The sequence below is a fragment of the Ips typographus genome, linkage group LG11 (assembly GCF_016097725.1).
Source record: "Ips typographus isolate SLU linkage group LG11, UJ_Ityp_2.0, whole genome shotgun sequence".
NCBI classification, from domain to species: domain Eukaryota; kingdom Metazoa; phylum Arthropoda; class Insecta; order Coleoptera; family Curculionidae; genus Ips; species Ips typographus.
In genome coordinates, this window is record NC_138432.1 from 1,502,459 (window position 1) to 1,523,472 (window position 21,014).

The 21,014-nt window shown below is 32.8% G+C and overlaps 2 long non-coding RNA genes across 3 annotated transcripts in view; both read right to left on the minus strand.

Annotated features, from left to right (window-relative positions):
• The window catches only part of LOC145735657 (uncharacterized), a 261,472-nt gene that overhangs the window by 32,472 nt on the left and 207,986 nt on the right, over nucleotides 1-21,014 (minus strand). The gene's annotated exons all lie outside the window — the stretch shown is intronic.
• Nucleotides 4,211-10,303, minus strand: LOC145735447 (uncharacterized). 2 transcript variants are annotated; one of them, XR_014179675.1, is made up of 3 exons: nucleotides 10,140-10,286; nucleotides 9,593-10,088; nucleotides 4,211-4,307 (listed from the first exon to the last, which is right to left on the minus strand). It is a non-coding gene; the product is annotated as an uncharacterized LOC145735447 (long non-coding RNA). The 2 variants fall into 2 exon arrangements; XR_014179674.1 differs by having other exon boundaries at nucleotides 9,593-10,303.

The following is a 21,014-nucleotide window of genomic DNA, read 5'->3' on the forward strand; positions in this document are numbered from 1 at the left end:
TCTATGTTGATAATAGGTCTGTGGCTTCACCCCTCAGCGATATGACTTTACAGTGCAATGAGCTGATCTCTACTAATGTGATACCAGATATTCTGTTTGTTACCTTAAGCGATTTGAAAGCTATTTTGTTACCTTATGAGCTACTGTTTTAGCTCAACTGTTCCTTTACTTGTAAGTACCCCCTAGGGTGTTTGTAAAGTGTACCTAAATAAATAAATAAATAACTGGAACAGAGGTTGTGGAAAATTTGCTGACATTTATTACTCATCATGGACTACCCCTAAAAATTACGGCTGATCAAGGAACTGAATTTAAGAATAAAGATCTTGAAGATTTCTGTAAACTTTACAAGATTGAATTACACTACACAACAGCGAAAAACAGTAATTCAAATTCACCAGTTGAAAGATTTCATTCTTCAATTATTGAAGCTTACAGGTGTCTAAAGGATGAAAACAACGGACTGTCCACTGAACAGTTAATGAAAAGAAGTGTTTTAGGATATAATAATTCGGTTCATAGTGTAACTAAATATACGCCTTTTGAAGTTGTTAGTGGTCATATAAAGGCAGTAAATCCGTTTGATTTAAACGACAATGCAATTATATCTACATACGAGTATGTGCAACAACATAAGGAAACATCAAATAAACTGTATGATCAGATTAGGGAGAAAAATCAAGAAATAAAGGAAAAAGTCATTAATAAACGAAATGAAACAAGATCTGATCCGCCGGATTTCGACAATCAAAAATTTGCCTTTATTAAAACAAAAGCTCGTGCAAAAGACAAACCAAAGTTCAAGAAAGTAAGTTTAGTTGGTCAAACTGATATTAAGTTGAAAACCAAGAAAACATCGTATCATAAAAGTCATGCTAGAAAACCTAATAAAACATCATCTTTTCAGGCAAACCATGACGGCGGAACTAGTGCTGATATGGCAAATCCTGGCCTTTCCCACCTTTCTAGCAATGAGTGACATAAAAATGAATAGATTAGAAAACCCTATTTTACCCTTAGAATTGGGAAAATCGCGTTTAATTTACAGTAAACATACATTTTTACATTACATAGATTTAGAATACTTAGTTAAGCAATTAGAAAGTATTGAGCGTCATTTTAGCTTTATAAAAGAACACGTTAATTATTCTACAAATTCTTCTGGTATTGGTATTACTACATACCGGGAATTACAAGAAAACTTTATGTCTAGAACTGAATATTTGATTCAAATAACAACAGACAAGTTACAAAACATGTACCCACATGTACGTAAAGAAAGAGGACTAATTAACGTCGTTAGCAAAGTCAGCAAGTGGTTATTTGGAACTTTAGATGCCGAAGATGGCGAGCGCTATGACAAAGCAATAAATGAACTACGGGTAAATCGGAAAAATATCGATACAGAGTTGAAATTACAAATATCTCTTTCCCAACGCTTAATCGATAATTACAATAAAACAATTTCGCAACTAAGTGCTAATCAACAAACGCTTCAAAAGAGTTTAAGAGCACTACAATTAGCAATTAGTGAAAATATCAATAATATGCATGACTACCTTAACTTTCAAGGCATTTTGTTGCAATTAAATTTGGACTGCCAAAATATGATAATGTTTCTTGATAACTTAGAGGATGCAATCACTTTTAGTAAGGTTAATGCCCTACATAATAGTGTCGTTTCGAATTCGGAACTCAAATCAATGCTAAGCTACTTAACAAGCCTTTATGGTAAGGAAAAGCTTCCAAATTTCAAGAACATTCTATCTTACTATCAATATTTGGGAATACAAGTCACCTTTAGTAGGGATAAAATAATTTTTGCAATTCATGCACCAATTTTAAACCCAAACACCTTGTCCTTTTATCAGTTGTTCCCAACAGTCCAAAATCAATCAATTTTGCTCCCAAATTACCCTTATATGGTACAAGAAGGCACCGTCCGTCAATTCGTGGCCAAACCATGTCCAGCAATCGAAGATACATTCTACTGCCTGGAGAAATTTCATTCGCGTGACCAGTGCCTGGAGAACATTCTTGACAACCTGCCGATCGATAGCTGCGTAATTGCTAAAATACACGTTGACGAACCAATAATCGAGGAAATCAGCCGAGGATTGATTCTTGTTCTGCCAACCAAACCTGTTGGAATTAAAACGAAATGCCAGACCGATCAACACCTTAAAGTCTATCAATCAACGTTGCTGTCAATACCAGAAACCTGTGAGGCACTCATCAATAACAAATTGTTCGTCAATGACGCGATGGTACAAAAGGGCAAACCGTTGATTTTACCAGCAATGCAGTTACCCACTTTCGCCGATGGAACATCACAGATTTTTGAGACACCACATTTATCAAAAATCCAATTTGATGAAATCAATGATCTAAAACGAATGGCCAATCAACTCAAATCAATAGACGACGCCAGTGAGCCATCCAGTTTTGACCAGCCTACATTTTGGGTACCGATAGTCCTCTGCATTCTAGTTGCTATGGTTTTGATCATCACTCAGAAGGAGAAGATACTCAGGATCCTTAGGAAATCGAAGAAGCAATCAAACGATCAATCAATCGATCCTTCGAAAACACAGTCCGTGCTTTTCGAAGCTTAAGGAGGGAGGAGTTATATATGCCTATTTCCGTAAATCCCATGAGACTATGCTGACACAACGGTTCCCAGGAAGATGCTATTGCTATTATGCTTATTCTACGTTTTAGGTTGCTTAATGTATTTTATTATATTCCTAGATTACTCTCTACTGTAACTTCGTATAGTTAAGTCGCACTAATTGTAAACTCTTAATAAAATTATTCTTTTTAAAAAGGGTTTCTGACGTCGAGTTTATTTAAGTCGGGAGAAAATTTTAAATATTTATTTCAGTTTTCAGGTCATATTACGATACTTTTTCTTGATAGAAAATGGAGAATTTTTATTAGCGATTTTTTTATTGAAAAAATTACTACGCCACTGGATCTATAGTGCTTTCAAATAGCTGTGACCAAATTTCATAAAAATCCATTCATTAATAACAAAGTTATGACAAATTAAAATTCAAAAATCCTCTAAGCTAACGGTCACAAAAGAACACCCTGCATCAACTGTTGCCATAGAAATGGTGTTATTATTTACTTGTTTATTATTAATTATTAATTGATTAATTTAATTAAAAAAAAATAAAAAAAGTAATAAAAAAAAAATAAAAAAAATAAATAAATAAAAAATTATTTTTTAATTTTGGTCACAGCTATTTGAAAGCACTATAGATCCAGTGGCGTAGTAATTTTTTCAATAAAAAAATCGCTAATAACAATTCTCCATTTTCTATCAAGAAAAAGTATCGTAATATGACCTGAAAACTGAAATAAATATTTAAAATTTTCTCCCGTAATAGACATTTCATTCCTAATTATTTCAAAAAAAAAATCATTGAAATCGGTTAATAACCTAAAATTTTATAGGGGTGTTTCCATTCTAAATGGGTCACACTGTATATTGTACAAACAAAATGAACAAGAAACCATCTCGATCACAGATTTCAAAAAATTCATCGTAAAATATTTGAAATCTAATAAACATCAAACTGAAATTTTAGAAAAAGGGGTAGTAGCAAAGAAAATAAGTTTTGCTCAAGAGATTAATCGCAAGGAAGGTACAAAAAAAAAAAAAAAATGTGTAAACTTTTGAGTGTAAAAATTTGAGTTTCAAAGTCCCAACCAATATCGGATCATGCCTCAAGTCATGTGAAAAAGATTGATTTTATATTTTTTTCTCAAAGAGTGTTCCAAACACGTTCTAAGTTTGTATAAACATTAAAAAACGCGTTTTTTTTAAGTTCTGTTAATAAACATTCTGGCTCCTTGCCCTTGAAAACACACGTGATAAAGAGTTGATTTTTCGATAGTAATCGTAGATGGGCAGACACAAATAGTTCATTTTGCTGTAGGATATGTTAATCAGTTGGAAAATAAATTGTACGTTTGATAGATTAATGACTGATTGCTGGTCTGGTTCAATTCCAATGTCAACTTCTGCACAGTTACTCAGTTCGCCATGCGTAGGTTGCCATTTAAAGGAATGACAATTTTTTCTAATACATTACCATTTAGTCGGACATTAAATAAAAATTATGCGACCAGATATTGTGGATAGGAAAAAGCTGCATATGACATACCAGCAAATCGAAATAACAAATAAAACTACCCAAAACACCGCGCCCCAATCTTTAGTTTATTAGTAAAATAAATAAGAATTCCAGCGTTCCCCTGTACGACTTTTTATGCATCTCGCTTCACCGGGAGAATATCTGAAACAAATAAAATAATATTACGACAAGAACATAAAAAACGTCAATGTGTTTTAACCGATTTCAGCTGAATACCTAAATAAAATCAAACATTTTTCATTACATCCGGAGATATCCGACACAAACCGAAAAAGTCAAATTTCTATTTGTTTTTTACCTCTTTATTAAAGATCTCTTACCTTTTTCGAATACGTTTTTTGAAGAACATTTGATATTAAACAAAACGGGATTTAGACACATAAAATTAAAGCTATTTTCTTCAATATTAACAATTAATAAATCACTATAACATAGTTTCCATTAAATAATTACATAAATTAAAATATTTTGACGTATGATTGTCAATCTGAAATGTAAACAAAAATATACATGGCTGAACGAATTTATGTTGTCTGCTAGGGTGGGTTCAATATTATCATTAATTTCATCACGTTTAGTTTAGTATTTGTGTTCTAACTAAGGTGTTTTCTTGTTAATAAACTAAAATATGGGATTTCGGGAAATAATCTTGACTCTACCCCTCGGCGTTCAGGTTTTATCACGTAAAATGTGCATAGGTAGTTTTTTGCAAAATTTTTCTTTTAGGCAACTGGTTTCGACTAAATCATTTTCCAAGCAAAATTTTCCAAGCAAAATTTTGCAAAAAAACACCTATGCACAGTTTACCCGATAAAACCTGAACGTCTCGGGATATAACCTATGATTATTTTGGAATTTACCCCGGATGTAATAAAAAAAAATATTTTTTTTACCAAATTATTTAGCAATAAAATCCGCAACTTTGCCTCCATTTTACTAAAGCTCTATCAACAATAATTTCTGAGATGGCAATGCTAATGCGTCGAATTTGTAACACCTTGTATATAGTGTAAAAGTTTTAGAATTAAATGTAGAATTTAAAATGTATTAAAAAATGTGGTTCTATTTATAAATACCAATATTTTATCTGCCACGAATTTGCACTGAATAGTCAAAACAAAAATAAAACATTTCTAATTTTTGTTATAAAAAAAATTGCCCAGCTTAAATTAAAACTAACATTATCACATAGCTTATAAAAAACAAAGATCACAAAACGGTGCACGCTAGATGTAACAAATCTTCCTGACCAATCGATCAATAATTAAATTCAAAAATTCAATAATATACAGGGTGTTACATTATAAAACAAAGAAAATTTGGAGTGTCACAGTTTTACAAGATACTTTTTGTAGCTTCCCAAATAGTTTACTCTGATTAAAATAATCAAATCAACCTTAATGTTAATTCCTGTCTATCTGAGATATTATTTATAGAAAGGGAACAGCTTGAATAATCAAATTATCGAAAAATTCAGAAGAATTTACTTGGTTTTAAAAACACTGCAACTACACAAAGGTGTTTGCTTTATAATCATAGTATTCATAATGTAGAAGAGAGACAAGCGGTGTCTTGAGTTCATCATTTGTACTCACTGCAAACTACCTCATTATTACTATTACTTCAAACATGCTTTTAGATGACACTAAATATAATACATATTGATTTGACGTTCAATAATGCAATTTACCAAAGTAAATAATGATGATTATCTTTGAGATTATTGTGTTAACGTAAAACAATAATAAAAACTGCAATGCTTTTCATTTTAATGTCAATTTCAGTAAAAATAGTTAACTAACATTAAAACTTGCTATTTTATGCACTGTTCTAATGTAGTACTTCTTGGTGGGTAATTTGAGCCTTGTTTAAGTTGTCAATTTCTCCATAAAAGTTATGCTTTCTGACCCACATGAAAAAGTAGTGAAGTATTTAGCATATACCAGATACAGATCTGTAGGAGAGGCCTAATTTGCTACTTGAACTGTACTTAAAAAATGCCAGACGAGAAAAATGTGTAGTAATGATGCATCAGCAGGGTTCAATACATAGGATCGGTATGAAATTTGCATTGTAATCTTACTTGGATCAGCAGGCTCTATGTCCTTCAAAAAATATACATTTACTTGATTTTAGTGTATAATTTTCAACTCTTCTCGAAATATTGTATTAAAATTAAAAATATAACTATTTTAGCTGCATGGGATTCGGTTTGACATAACAAAATAAAAACAAAAGCAAAGTGAAAAATTCGAACTTTAGTTGACATAAGAACAGATGGAAGATGGCTTACTCAGCTGAATTTGTTTCCTCAAAGTGATAAGCCCCGTGACGTCACAGTAGGGTGTTCGGGCTGCACAATATGCACTTAAAACTTTTTACATTATTTTTTACATTGAAGTAGAAACTAGAAATCTACTTTCACAGAATGAATGCACTACTTTCCGTCTGAGACCATATTTATAGAAAATGGTAATCTCAAATAATCAAAATATCAAAAAATTGAACTTCATTAGGTATTGGATTGTTAAAAAAACATTGCAGCTGCACAAATACAGTGTGTTACAAATTAGATGCATTAGCATTGCTATCTCAGAAAGTTTAGTTGATAGAGCTTTAGTTAAATGGAGGCAAAGTTGCGCATTTTATTGCTAAATAATTTGGTAAAAAAAAAATTATTTTATTACATCCGGAGATATCCAACAAAAACAATTAATCAAATTTCTCAATTTTATTTTTTTTTATTATTGATTATTTTGGAAAATCAATTGCACCTTCTGGAGGCATTAATTTATGCTATTTAAGAAAATAATGTTTGTATTTAGCTACAACGTTTTGTTTTTTAGATACCATCATCAACTTAATATTTTAAAATACGGACCGGGACTTTTGATTTCGTTTTTTTAGTAGCTACCAACCTCCCGAAAATAATGATGTGCCACACTTGTCAAAAAATTATACCTAGTGTACTTAGGTATTTGTTTTTTTTTCAAATAAGCATTTGAAATTCATATGTTATCATAATGAGTAAATAATTTAGTTTTTCTAATTTTGGCATATAAAGTGACACTTTTCAAAACTGATTAGAGTGACAAAACGTTTTACTTTATGTAACTTTATAGTTATAAAAAGTTCATTTCATCACTCCCTGTTTTTATGCATTTCCGTAGAAACATATGGGCGACATCCATCATAACATGTCGTTGTCACAGTCTATACAAGGTGCTATGAAAGTGAATATTTGGGTTAAATCACTTTAAAAGATAGTTTTTACAGCTTTTTGGTCAAAATTAGAAAAAATTATGTATGCAACACGTTTCGAAAATGTCTTATTGTGTAACTCATTCAAATTGTAGGAGCTCGCTGCGCTCGCCCTACAAACATTCATTCGTTACACAAAATCGATCTTTTCGTAACTGGTTACATAAATAGCTATTGATATGATTAAGCTGTTTCATCAAAACTCAACCTCGAATTCAAACATGTGAGTATCCGAAAAATAAATAACTAACCAAAAACATATTTTTTTTTAAATAAATGAAAAGTACTATAAGAAACTCTCTCTCTTTTTCGAAGGAGCAATGAACCTAATTATTAAATTATATAAAACTAAATTATCTACTCATTATGACAACATATCAATTTCAATTGCTTAATTTTTTAAAAAATCTTAAAATACCGAATACATAATACAAGTAGGTACACTAGGTATATTTTTTTGACAAGTCTGACACATTATTAGTTTCAGAAGGTCTGTGGCTACTGAAAAATTAAATAAAAAGTTGAGGTCCGTATTTGAAAATTTGAAGTTGATGTTGGTATCTAAAAAACAAAATGTCGGAGCTGAAAACTAAAACTATTTTCTTGAAGAGCATAAAAAAGTGCCTCCAGAAGGTGCCATTAATTAAAGTAGTAAAAAAATAAAATAGAAATTTGAGTTTTCCGGTTTTTGTCGTATATCTCCGGATGTAATGAAACTTTTATGAATTTTTTTTTACCAAATTATTTAGCAATAAAATGCGCAACTTTCCCTCCATTTAACTAAAGCTCTATCAACTACACTTTCTGAGATACCAATGCCAATGCATCGAGTTTGCTTTACAATCATGGTACTAGATAACCAAATGTTGTATCATATAAGTAATTTCGTAGCCATAATTTGATCTGAAGAATTGACACATATATGAATTAGATTATTATTGTTCCTTCAAACATGCATTTAGATAACACTACATACAGTGCTTTTGTAACATGCATGCTGCCTAAGTTCAATAAAATTAAAAAGACTAACTTTTCACAAAAATTCTTGGACCCCTATGTTTTTCATTTTATTAAATGCTGCTTGTGTTATATGAATTGGAATTATACAGGGCCCAAAAACTGGGTATTAAAAAAGTGTTGCCATTTGAAAACCACTTGTACCACAATTATCCTGTAAATATTGATAATTTGAAACCAATAATTTTCCAATAAATCAGATTAACATCCCCAAAAATTATTGATGACATTTAAAAAAAAAATGTAAAAAGATAATAAACTGTCTTGGTTATTGTAACAGTCATAGAGTTCATTTTGAACAACTGTTTTTAATTTTTTTCAATTTTTTTAAGTAAAAGTTGTGGGACCTATAATTTTGAAAAGTCTTTTTGACATTTGTTTAAAAACAATTGAATATCAGTATGGAGTATGTTGCATGAAATATGTTAAGAATTGTTTGTAGAATCCAAAACCTTCTATAAAAATAAGGTTCCAAGTGTTTTTGCAAAAAGTAAAGCTCACTTTATAGAACAAAATTTAGTTTAAGTATTAGTATTCACTGTAAAAATTGAAGGTGATTATAAATGATAAGTTTATGGAGGTTATTACATGACATATAGACTGACAAGTGCCAGTACATAAATAGTAAATATTAAATAAAAAGTTGTAGCTTGTAGCTGCAATCCTTTTTCTTTATGCTGGAACCCAAAACAAAAACGAAAAAGTTAATAAAATCATGTACCTAAAAACTATAATTTTTGGGATAATATTCATCTGTCAATGCCCGGTTAACCATCCTGCAGGTGCAAAAAAGGCAAAAAGATTTAATTTTAGTATTAGCCATAAAAAATTTTGGTTTTTAAGTGAATACAGTTATTACTAATACTAAATTTAAATTATTTTTTTTATAAACTTCTTTGGTCATTGGCATTGATTCTATTCTTAGTCCTAATATTAATAATATAACTAAAATTAAATTTTGCTTTATAAACTAGGCTTAAGTCCCTTCCATTTCATCACATTCAAGACATTGTATAATACATATTAACTCAATGTTGAGCAATGCCGATTACTAAAGTGTACAATGATAATTATTAAACATAAAACAATAATGAAAAATGCATTGGTTTTCATTTGAATGTTAATTTAAGTAAAATCAATATACTGACCTTAAAACTTGCTTTTTTATTCACTGTTCTAATGTAAGTAGTTGAACCCATTGCACACAATTTCACTCTTCAACCTGATTAATTTGTTGCAATCTTCTTAGTGGGTAATCTGTTCTTCGCTTAGGTCAATTTCTTCATAAAAGTTGTATTTTCTCATCCACATGGAAAAGTAGTGAAGTATTCAGCATATACAGGATACAGATCTGTGAAATAGGCCCAATTTGTTAGTTGAACCACCCTTAAAAAATTGTCAGACTAGACAAATTTTTAGTAATGTATACAAGTGATGCATCAGCAGAGATTATTTAGGTTAGGTATGAAATTGCCTAATTGCCATTGAAATCTACTGGTGTGAAGGCAGCAAGCCGGATTCCAGCAAGCCGGAGCCGAAGATGCCCGATTGGTCAGTGGCGGCGATTTATTTTTTTCTATTGGCAAATACATTCAAAAATTTGTATATTTCTAATTACTTACATGTTATAGTACTTATAATCATCTGAAACAATACACATTAAAGCAATACAATTATGTTTTATTAAGTTACCACCTTTAAACTCAATTTTTATTAAAAGTGCACATTCAACAGACTGATAAATAGTAAACAAATCTACGAATATAAAATACTCGAATACTCCAAGAAAGAAAATGACAGCAAATACAACGTTGCCACATTTACTTATAGGCGCTTTCTCAAAAATTGTAGTAAGTACTTTGAAAATTGAACATAATGAATACGAATACTCAGAGTATATTTTAATGGTTTTTCTTGGTTTCTGGACAAACTGTCCCGCCTCCCACATTGTCTTTCTGGCCTATAATAGTGACTATTAGTAGGTACATTTTGGTACCAATCACTTGTCCTTGCATGCCGTAGGGACTTTGAAAATTGAATATAATGAATACGAATACTCAGAGTATATTTTAATGGTTTTTCTTGGTTTCTGGACAAACTGTCCCGCCTCCCACATTGTCTTTCTGGCCTTTAATAGTGACTATTAGTAGGTACATTTTGGTATCAATCACTTGTCCTTGCATGCCGTAGGGACTTTGAAAATTGTACATAATGAATACGAATACTAAGCATATATTGTTGGTTTTTCTTGGTTTCTGGACAAACTGTCCCGCCTCCCACATTGTCTTTCTGGCCTATAATAGTGACTATTAGTAGGTACATTTTGGTACCAATCACTTGTCCTTGCATGCCGTAGGGACTTTGAAAATTGAATATAATGAATACGAATACTAAGCATATATTGTTGGTTTTTCTTGGTTTCTGGACAAACTGTCCCGCCTCCCACATTGTCTTTCTGGCCTATAATAGTGACTATTAGTAGGTACATTTTGGTACCAATCACTTGTCCTTGTATGCCGTAGGGACTTTGAAAATTGTACATAATGAATACGAATACTAAGCATATATTGTTGGTTTTTCTTGGTTTCTGGGCAAACTGTCCCGCCTCCCACATTGTCTTTCTGGCCTATAATAGTGACTATTAGTAGGTACATTTTGGTACCAATCACTTGTCCTTGCATGCCGTAGGGACTTTGAAAATTGAATATAATGAATACGAATACTAAGCATATATTGTTGGTTTTTCTTGGTTTCTGGACAAACTGTCCCGCCTCCCACATTGTCTTTCTGGCCTTTAATAGTGACTATTAGTAGGTACATTTTGGTACCAATCACTTGTCCTTGCATGCCGTAGGGACTTTGAAAATTGTACATAATGAATACGAATACTAAGCATATATTGTTGGTTTTTCTTGGTTTCTGGACAAACTGTCCCGCCTCCCACATTGTCTTTCTGGCCTTTAATAGTGACTATTAGTAGGTACATTTTGGTACCAATCACTTGTCCTTGCATGCCGTAGGGACTTTGAAAATTGAACATAATGAATACGAATACTCAGAGTATATTTTAATGGTTTTTCTTGGTTTCTGGACAAACTGTCCCGCCTCCCACATTGTCTTTCTGGCCTATAATAGTGACTATTAGTAGGTACATTTTGATACCAATCACTTGTCCTTGCATGCCGTAGGGACTTTGAAAATTGTACATAATGAATACGAATACTAAACATATATTGTTGGATTTTCTTGGTTTCTGGACAAACTGTCCCGCCTCCCACATTGTCTTTCTGGCCTATAATAATGACTATTAGTAGGTACATTTTGGTACCAATCACTTGTCCTTGCAGGCCGTAGGGACTTTGAAAATTGAATATAATGAATACGAATACTCAGAGTATATTTTAATGGTTTTTCTTGGTTTCTGGACAAACTGTCCCGCCTCCCACATTGTCTTTCTGGCCTTTAATAGTGACTATTAGTAGGTACATTTTGGTACCAATCACTTGTCCTTGCATGCCGTAGGGACTTTGAAAATTGTACATAATGAATACGAATACTAAGCATATATTGTTGGTTTTTCTTGGTTTCTGGACAAACTGTCCCGCCTCCCACATTGTCTTTCTGGCCTATAATAGTGACTATTAGTAGGTACATTTTGGTACCAATCACTTGTCCTTGCATGCCGTAGGGACTTTGAAAATTGAACATAATGAATACGAATACTCAGAGTATATTTTAATGGTTTTTCTTGGTTTCTGGACAAACTGTCCCGCCTCCCACATTGTCTTTCTGGCCTATAATAGTGACTATTAGTAGGTACATTTTGGTACCAATCACTTGTCCTTGCATGCCGTAGGGACTTTGAAAATTGAATATAATGAATACGAATACTAAGCATATATTGTTGGTTTTTCTTGGTTTCTGGACAAACTGTCCCGCCTCCCACATTGTCTTTCTGGCCTATAATAGTGACTATTAGTAGGTACATTTTGGTACCAATCACTTGTCCTTGCATACCGTAGGGACTTTGAAAATTGTACATAATGAATACGAATACTAAGCATATATTGTTGGTTTTTCTTGGTTTCTGGGCAAACTGTCCCGCCTCCCACATTGTCTTTCTGGCCTATAATAGTGACTATTAGTAGGTACATTTTGGTACCAATCACTTGTCCTTGCATGCCGTAGGGACTTTGAAAATTGAATATAATGAATACGAATACTCAGAGTATATTTTAATGGTTTTTCTTGGTTTCTGGACAAACTGTCCCGCCTCCCACATTGTCTTTCTGGCCTTTAATAGTGACTATTAGTAGGTACATTTTGGTACCAATCACTTGTCCTTGCATGCCGTAGGGACTTTGAAAATTGAATATAATGAATACGAATACTCAGAGTATATTTTAATGGTTTTTCTTGGTTTCTGGACAAACTGTCCCGCCTCCCACATTGTCTTTCTGGCCTTTAATAGTGACTATTAGTAGGTACATTTTGGTATCAATCACTTGTCCTTGCATGCCGTAGGGACTTTGAAAATTGTACATAATGAATACGAATACTAAGCATATATTGTTGGTTTTTCTTGGTTTCTGGACAAACTGTCCCGCCTCCCACATTGTCTTTCTGGCCTATAATAGTGACTATTAGTAGGTACATTTTGGTACCAATCACTTGTCCTTGCATGCCGTAGGGACTTTGAAAATTGAATATAATGAATACGAATACTAAGCATATATTGTTGGTTTTTCTTGGTTTCTGGACAAACTGTCCCGCCTCCCACATTGTCTTTCTGGCCTATAATAGTGACTATTAGTAGGTACATTTTGGTACCAATCACTTGTCCTTGTATGCCGTAGGGACTTTGAAAATTGTACATAATGAATACGAATACTAAGCATATATTGTTGGTTTTTCTTGGTTTCTGGGCAAACTGTCCCGCCTCCCACATTGTCTTTCTGGCCTATAATAGTGACTATTAGTAGGTACATTTTGGTACCAATCACTTGTCCTTGCATGCCGTAGGGACTTTGAAAATTGAATATAATGAATACGAATACTAAGCATATATTGTTGGTTTTTCTTGGTTTCTGGACAAACTGTCCCGCCTCCCACATTGTCTTTCTGGCCTTTAATAGTGACTATTAGTAGGTACATTTTGGTACCAATCACTTGTCCTTGCATGCCGTAGGGACTTTGAAAATTGTACATAATGAATACGAATACTAAGCATATATTGTTGGTTTTTCTTGGTTTCTGGACAAACTGTCCCGCCTCCCACATTGTCTTTCTGGCCTTTAATAGTGACTATTAGTAGGTACATTTTGGTACCAATCACTTGTCCTTGCATGCCGTAGGGACTTTGAAAATTGAACATAATGAATACGAATACTCAGAGTATATTTTAATGGTTTTTCTTGGTTTCTGGACAAACTGTCCCGCCTCCCACATTGTCTTTCTGGCCTATAATAGTGACTATTAGTAGGTACATTTTGATACCAATCACTTGTCCTTGCATGCCGTAGGGACTTTGAAAATTGTACATAATGAATACGAATACTAAACATATATTGTTGGATTTTCTTGGTTTCTGGACAAACTGTCCCGCCTCCCACATTGTCTTTCTGGCCTATAATAATGACTATTAGTAGGTACATTTTGGTACCAATCACTTGTCCTTGCAGGCCGTAGGGACTTTGAAAATTGAATATAATGAATACGAATACTCAGAGTATATTTTAATGGTTTTTCTTGGTTTCTGGACAAACTGTCCCGCCTCCCACATTGTCTTTCTGGCCTTTAATAGTGACTATTAGTAGGTACATTTTGGTACCAATCACTTGTCCTTGCATGCCGTAGGGACTTTGAAAATTGTACATAATGAATACGAATACTAAGCATATATTGTTGGTTTTTCTTGGTTTCTGGACAAACTGTCCCGCCTCCCACATTGTCTTTCTGGCCTATAATAGTGACTATTAGTAGGTACATTTTGGTACCAATCACTTGTCCTTGCATGCCGTAGGGACTTTGAAAATTGAACATAATGAATACGAATACTCAGAGTATATTTTAATGGTTTTTCTTGGTTTCTGGACAAACTGTCCCGCCTCCCACATTGTCTTTCTGGCCTATAATAGTGACTATTAGTAGGTACATTTTGGTACCAATCACTTGTCCTTGCATGCCGTAGGGACTTTGAAAATTGAATATAATGAATACGAATACTAAGCATATATTGTTGGTTTTTCTTGGTTTCTGGACAAACTGTCCCGCCTCCCACATTGTCTTTCTGGCCTATAATAGTGACTATTAGTAGGTACATTTTGGTACCAATCACTTGTCCTTGCATACCGTAGGGACTTTGAAAATTGTACATAATGAATACGAATACTAAGCATATATTGTTGGTTTTTCTTGGTTTCTGGGCAAACTGTCCCGCCTCCCACATTGTCTTTCTGGCCTATAATAGTGACTATTAGTAGGTACATTTTGGTACCAATCACTTGTCCTTGCATGCCGTAGGGACTTTGAAAATTGAATATAATGAATACGAATACTATGCATTTATTGTTGGTTTTTCTTGGTTTCTGGACAAACTGTCCCGCCTCCCACGTTGTCTTTCTGGCCTTTAATAGTGACTATTAGTAGGTACATTTTGGTACCAATCACTTGTCCTTGCATGCCGTAGGGACTTTGAAAATTGTACATAATGAATACGAATACTAAGCATATATTGTTGGTTTTTCTTGGTTTCTGGACAAACTGTCCCGCCTCCCACATTGTCTTTCTGGCCTATAATAGTGACTATTAGTAGGTACATTTTGGTACCAATCACTTGTCCTTGCATGCCGTAGGGACTTTGAAAATTGAATATAATGAATACGAATACTCAGAGTATATTTTAATGGTTTTTCTTGGTTTCTGGACAAACTGTCCCGCCTCCCACATTGTCTTTCTGGCCTTTAATAGTGACTATTAGTAGGTACATTTTGGTACCAATCACTTGTCCTTGCATGCCGTAGGGACTTTGAAAATTGAATATAATGAATACGAATACTAAGCATATATTTTTGGTTTTTGGGATAGAAACTTCCAGTTATTGTTACATTACCCATAGTAGAACCATGTTTAAGAATAATTAGATTTTTTGCAAGTATAGCGTCTAATCGCAAAATGTATTTTGCAAATGTATGTGGTTTAACAAGTTCAAACTGAAAAATTCCACTCTGGCGCCATATAACAGACGTGTACGTGCCTAGAACAGGGAGCGGTAAATCGGCGGATGTCAAAACAGTTTTTTTAGTGGCGATTTGGGAATTCGGAGAGTGATCGGATCACCCTTCTGTCATTCCTCCGCGATCTCATTATGATCTCATCATTTTGTGTTAGTGCGTTGTAAAAAGCGTATGTATACACGATTTTCGATCCGCAATTTATACAGTCCATATATTTTTATATTTATTATTTCTGATGTGCAATTAGTACTATTTGTTAATTGCTTTACTTATTAATTGCATTTTTATATAAATAAAGTAATAAACGTGAAAAATACCAAGTTTATATACTTAAGAGGGTAAGTACCTATATTATTTTAATTTTATCCAAAATGAGTAAATGTAATATTGACAAAATTGTATTTAGCGTACTGGCAATTTGCCCTAATATGTCAAGCACAGATTTGTTAAAATTAACAGAAAAAAGTGCTATTTTGAAACAAATTCTAAAAGAAAATAAATATTTAAAATTCAAATATCCAAGTGTGATCGTTCGATATCTGCAACGCAATAAGGAATATGTAATAGGAAATTTTGAGAAACTGAAAAAAAGTTTTTTGCTAGACAGTTTCCATTATGGATGAAAAAAACCGTATTTCTAAAAGTTGTTTGGTAATTAAAGAGGTACAAAGTAGAGGTATATCTAACGAAAATCTTTTAAAAGAGTTAAAATCTGATTCCTTTATTCAAATGTTATGTTCCAAACTAGGTTGGAAGTGTAACAAAAATAATAAAAGGCTTATTTTCTATGCCTGTTTCACTTATTTGCCAACACCAATAACGCCACCAGAAAATAAAAATTGTCAATTATTGCATGGTGATAATGTAGACGTTGCTCTAGAAAACGATGCTGAAATTAATTTATCTTTATTGCCGTTAAATTATCATAAAGATGTTGAAAGTAAATTAGAATTGTCGCCGGCTGTCATTACTAGTGAACAATTATTACAGTCGCCTAAAAGCTACAGCACTTCTAATAGTAATAGAATGAGTTTAACTCCATTTAATGTAGTAAACCGTAGTTCCGTAAAAAGAAATATTTTTAATAACATAACACCTGAAAAAATAGATTTTCCTAGTTCGCTTATTGATGTCTCTCCAGAGGGCAGCAGTATCATTTTACCACTAGGAGCAAAAAATATTTCCCATCTTAAAAAGCCATCTTATAATAAATGTAAACATTTAGAGGGCTCTTTTTCAATTGCAGAAAATGACTGGGGTTTAATTTTTAAAGATAGCAAATTAAACTCTAGAATGTATCCCTCTTATTTAAGGAACAAAATTACTAAAGTAGTAAATAACACTTGCCTTTTTGTTTTTAAAAGCAAAAAGCAATGTAAAGATGGTAGTATCAAATTATATGCTGTTTGTAGACACAATAATTATAATTTTTGTAAATTCTTTGTGATACATATTGATAAATTATTGAATGTCAGCGTCTACAGTTCATCAAAGGATTTCAGTCATACAAAACAACTTACCGGCTACGTAAGGGGTATAGAAAGATCCGCAATGCAACAAAAATCGTTGACAAATAAACCTTCTGTCTTAAAAAGACGATCACTTTTAAAAGCTGACACTGATTTTGTAAATAAAAGTAGAAATTTGGAAAACATTAAGTCTGACGCTACTATCCGAAAAATTAGATCAGAAGCTATCAGTTCTTTCGATCGAAGCAAAGACGACTTATATGACATGTTTTTTATGCAACGCGACCATCCAGAGTACATTCAAGAAGTGTCTTCACCATTTTGCGTAAAATTATTTAGCAAAGAGCAAATATGTCTTTGTGAGAAACAAATTGTAGGTGAAGAATTTCCAATTCTTTATTTTGATGCCACAGGCAGTGTAGTACGAGCGCCAAATATTTTAAAAAACTGTAAGAGGATTTATTTGTACAGTGGTGTAATTCATTTGCAAAATACAAATAGGGTTGTATCTGTCTTAGACATGATCTCCGCAAAACACTTTACTACTACTATTTTTAAGTTTTTGTTCGATTTCAAATGCTACAGCATGGAATTACGTAAATGGCCATTATTTGGTGCAGTAGTAACCGATTTCAGTTTTGCAAGCATGCATGCTGTAAGCAGAGCCTTCAATGACATGACTTTACAATGCTACATTAACGAATGTTATGAGATTTGTCAACCTGGTAGCAATAAAGTAGTGAGTTCATCATTTGTTTTATTATATCTCTGCTGTGCTCATTTTATGAAAATGGTTTCTAGAGATTTAAAAAAAAATTGTTAATAATGATCATATAGAAAAAATTTTAAAAAATTTATTTGCAAAATCTATTATGTTAACAACACTTAATGATGTTACTGTGTGGTTCGAATGTATTTGCATTCTGGTTTTATCCCAATACGAAAACCAACATGTACAAACTGCTTACGAAAAGCTATGCAAACTCGAAAGCTGTGCTACGGAAAATGATGTCATAAGTAATGAGGAATCGGTAAGTAATGTAATTAAAGTGGAAGAAGAATTGTTGTCTTCTGATAACGCATTACACAAAGGTAGCCCATTTTATGTACTGTTTTATTCTAAATTTGAAGAAGCTGTCATACCGTCAGATAGTGAAGGTAAGAAAAATGAGTTTTATTTTCCAGAGTGGGCCAATGTAATTACTTTAAAATACATGCCTTTTCTTCCTTTATGGTCAGGAATAATGATTTCCAAAAAATACTCATTAAATAGATTGAGTAATTGTTATGTTGAAACACATTTTGGCAATTTAAAAACGAACGTTCTCGCAGGTAACCGTAATCTAAAATGTAGTAGGTTTGTGAGAAAGTCTAGAGAACTAACTTTGGCCGCTTATAAAGGAATGATATGCGGAATATCTAAATCAAACCTCGCTCGGCCACCTCTTATCAAAGACCCTTTAATCAACGAGTTAAATAGTCAAGAAAGTTGGAAGCGAAAAAAGGCTACCGTTTCAACGCATTTTTCTGGTAATTATTTAAAACACTTTCAAAACCACTCACTATCCAATGACAAAATAAAACGTCAATCAAATGGTCCAATTAATAGCGAAAATTGCCTATATTGTGGTCTTGGTGGATTGGATGTCACTGTGTCATGGCATCAATGCGATATGTGTAACGGATGGGTGCACGATCTATGTATAACAGAATACAAAAATATTTCTAATACCGAAAACTATTTTTGCAAACAGTGTTTTTCGTATGATGTGTGCATTATTTGTAATTGTGGAGCATTGACCACCACCGCTTATTGGGTTCAGTGCGATCTATGTGACAGGTGGGTACACCAAATTTGTAATCCATCGTTGGACCCAAATCAGTCGTACAGTTGCTTTCTTTGCACAAGAACAGTAAAAAGTATAATTTTAAGAAAAAAGATTCAAGACTTTCTCACTGTTTTGAATTTAACCAATGTACAACGAAAACGTGTAGAAGAAAAAACTAAAAATCAGAGAAAATCTCAATTTTGGTTAGAGGAGCGACGAAAGCGCTTAACTTGTTCTAATTTTGGTAAAATTATAAAAGCTAAAGACAATATATCAAAAATCAAGCTAGCTAACGTAATGTTATCTTTCAAAGATATCAGTCATGTCGATTCAGTTAGGCATGGCATCAAAGAAGAAGAAAATGCCCTTCGAGAGTATAGTATGAGGTCTGGCAATGTGGTGTTGAAAAGTGGTTTAATCATTCACAACAAACATCCATATCTAGCTGGTTCTCCGGATGGTTTGGTGGGCAATGACGGAATAGTTGAGGTAAAATGTCCCTACAGTATTCGAAATGAGAAAATTACTTTTACAAAATTGAAATACCTCAATTCGACTAATGGTCAACTAAATAAAACCAATTTATATTATTATCAGGTACAAAGATTAATGGAGGTTTCGAATCGCAATTGGTGTGATTTTGTTATATTTACAAAATGCGACATGATAATAGAACGAATAAACCGAGATGAACGGTTTTTTGATACGCAAATACTTATGGTACTTCGAGATTTTTATTTCAAATATTATTTACCCGCCATGCTTACACCAAACGAAACGTATTCGGAAGAAGAAAGGAACTGGCTTCGTTCCTTATCATCAGATATTAGCGATGCTAGCGCCGCTAAAAAACATAATTTAGATCAAGATGATCTAACTAAAACTGAATCCAAAAGCTTCCAAATTTTGGAAAATGGATTAATAAATGATCCCAATTATTACAAGAAAATCGGAAAAACGACTACATATTACATTGCTACATTTAAAAAGTTCAATGTTAAAGTTGCACAAGTTAACTGTGTAGAATTTGAAAGCCTTTTTGGAGAGGGTTGGTTATATGATAACATAATTAATATTGGGTTACATATTTGCAACAAAAATGAAAAAATTCAAACAATGGATATAACCTTAGTGGAAGTCGTTTTAGGTGGATTCTTTGACCATGACTTTCTGAACGACTTTCGAATAACTGCCCCTATATTGGTGTTCCCAGTGAATGTAAGTCAAAACCATTGGTGTCTCGCCATCGCAGATTTTGAAAAAGCTACGTTCGGTTTTATAGATCCACAAACACAAAGGCGTAATATGGCTTTAAATCAAAGTGAACGTTATTTCAAAAAGTTTAAACAATTTTTTAACTTTTACAATAACAAATTTAACACTTCCTTTGATTTAAATATGAAAATAGTTACTTATGACCACGTCGTTCAGACAGATTCTTATAATTGCGGTGTATATGTAATCTATTTCTTTAAACAATTTTCGCAAGGAAAAGCGTTAACACTCGAAACAAATATTAATAATTTTCGAGATGACATCAAATACATGTTTCTGTCTGAATCAGAAAATATGAAACATATCTGTCCATTGTGTTGTCGTTGCGTCAAAGAAAACCACGAATACAATAAATGTAATTATTGTAAAAGAGCATTTTGTATTTCTTGTTTAGAAAGAAACAAAATGTCGTTTCAGAATTGTTGTTATTTTTGCAAAAATTACCTTAAAGAAATAAAATAAATGCAAAAATTATACTGATCGAAATGCAAATGTTGGATCAAGTCTATTGCACTCATTGAGAATAAAAAAGTGCAATATACAATTCAGTAAGCCATTATAAGAACATTATGCTATTTCCATAGCTATATACAGGGTAATTCAAATTCGACCCTCACCATTGGGATCTCGGAAACTATAGGAGATACGAGAAAGTTTAAATTGGGGCAAAGTTGCGCAATGTAAAGCTCAACCAAATGCAGTTTTAAAAATTTCGATTTTCCGAGTACTTCCGAAGATATCCGAAAAAAACTGAAAATTTGA